This window comes from Schistocerca cancellata, unplaced genomic scaffold, assembly GCF_023864275.1.
Source record: "Schistocerca cancellata isolate TAMUIC-IGC-003103 unplaced genomic scaffold, iqSchCanc2.1 HiC_scaffold_455, whole genome shotgun sequence".
Lineage (NCBI taxonomy): Eukaryota > Metazoa > Arthropoda > Insecta > Orthoptera > Acrididae > Schistocerca > Schistocerca cancellata.
This window is the reverse complement of record NW_026046472.1, coordinates 1-2,500: the sequence shown is the minus strand read 5'-3', so window position 1 is coordinate 2,500 and position 2,500 is coordinate 1.

The window sequence follows — 2,500 nt, the reverse complement described above, 5'->3', positions numbered from 1 at the left end:
ACGCACACAGTCCTCAGTCGGACCAGCACACTGCAGATGTCCACCGCGCTTCGCACCGGGCCCGCGAGGACCCACTTTGGCCGCCCGGCGCCGCGCGCAGGGTGCCCCGGCGCGCAGCTGCGCCGCCTGCCGCGTCCGTCGGCCGGCGCGCCTGCCACTGGGCGCCCCCACCAGCCGGCTGTAGCGCGTGCGCCCACGCACCGCGCGGCCAGCACGCCGGGCGGCCCCCCCTCACCGGCCGGGGACGGTCCCACCCAGCCACCGCCGCGTATCGCTTCACACACAGATTTGCCCTTACTGATTTACCTCCAGCAACAACAACCGCACCACAATGGGTTTACCAGTTGTTCATTTGCGTTGCGTCACGTCACCAGCAAACGTAGACGTCCATCCCAGTTTGCAAATGCAACGATTATTGCATACCTGTCTGTTAGGTGTCACGACACACTACGTCTGCCCACATACACGCAACAAAATGTGCACGACTAGAGAACACGTGGGAGGTGGCCCCCTACGTATGCGATGTCCATTACGAGACCGACTGTCAACCAGCATCTGTACCATGTCGCAGATGTGGAACGCGGTGCACCATGCTATCACACTGTGTGAGAAGAGACGACTACGTTTGAATACACGCGCCACTACATCAACAGACGGCTCATGCTGATCGCCATCCAGGGCGTCCGTTACTCCCACACGTCTCTATGGCGTACCACACTGCAATGTAGCTGTTATGGGGAGACGGCACGTGGCTGAGTGCACAACATTTGGACCGTATGGTTCGCTGTTGTTGGGCGCAGTCGTACGGTCACACATGTGCCACAGCGTATCATTCAGTACATACGGACCTATGTGCAGTACAATGTGAGGATTAAGCTTACGATATCAGCGGACAGTGGACACAGGCCGTACCACGACGTAGACTGAGCGCTTCGACATGCGAATGCCAGTGAACAGCTGCGAAGGGCATTGAACACGCAAGCACCTGAACGACCAGCGTGCGAAGGCAGGGTGGAGGGGGGGGGGCGATGTACATCCTGCAGTTGTCCACATTACAGTGTACAGCGGGAGCATGTAAAAAGTAAGCAACACTTGCGAAGTGTTCAACATGAAACGACACACAAGAGGGTGGGCGGTGCGAGTAGCGAACTATATTCAGAGGGTTGTGGTTAGACAACACTAGATTAATGTAACGTGTCATATGCCAATTACAGAGCAGGTTAAGGCACAACGTGGGTTAGGTTAAGGCACAACGTGGGTTAGGTTAAGGCACAACGTGGGTTAGGTTAAGGCACAACGTGGGTTAGGTTAAGGCACAACGTGGGTTAGGTTAAGGCACAACGTGGGTTAGGTTAAGGCACAACGTGGGTTAGGTTAAGGCACAACGTGGGTTAGGTTAAGGCACAACGTGGGTTAGGTTAAGGCACAACGTGGGTTAGGTTAAGGCACAACGTGGGTTAGGTTAAGGCACAACGTGGGTTAGGTTAAGGCACAACGTGGGTTAGGTTAAGGCACAACGTGGGTTAGGTTAAGGCACAACGTGGGTTACGTTAAGGCACAACGTGGGTTACGTTAAGGCACAACGTGGGTTACGTTAAGGCACAACGTGGGTTACGTTAAGGCACAACGTGGGTTACGTTAAGGCACAACGTGGGTTACGTTAAGGCACAACGTGGGTTACGTTAAGGCACAACGTGGGTTACGTTAAGGCACAACGTGGGTTAGGTTAAGGCACAACGTGGGTTAGGTTAAGGCACAACGTGGGTTAGGTTAAGGCACAACGTGGGTTAGGTTAAGGCACAACGTGGGTTACGTTAAGGCACAACGTGGGTTACGTTAAGGCACAACGTGGGTTACGTTAAGGCACAACGTGGGTTACGTTAAGGCACAACGTGGGTTACGTTAAGGCACAACGTGGGTTACGTTAAGGCACAACGTGGGTTACGTTAAGGCACAACGTGTGTTAGGTTAAGGCACAACGTGGGTTAGGTTAAGGCACAACGTGGGTTAGGTTAAGGCACAACGTGGGTTACGTTAAGGCACAACGTGGGTTACGTTAAGGCACAACGTGGGTTACGTTAAGGCACAACGTGGGTTACGTTAAGGCACAACGTGGGTTACGTTAAGGCACAACGTGGGTTACGTTAAGGCACAACGTGGGTTACGTTAAGGCACAACGTGGGTTACGTTAAGGCACAACGTGTGTTAGGTTAAGGCACAACGTGGGTTAGGTTAAGGCACAACGTGGGTTAGGTTAAGGCACAACGTGGGTTAGGTTAAGACACAAATTGCGTTACAAATTGCGTTACATTGCGGTACAAATTGCGTTACATTGCGGTACAAATTGCGTTACATTGCGGTACAAATTGCGTTACAAATTTGGTTAGGTTAAGGTGCAAAATGGGTTGGATTACAGTACACAACATGGTAAGAGATAGTGTGTTTGGGGGGGGGGGGGGGGGGCAGGTTCGTTGGTAGTGATCATTGTAAGTGAATGTCT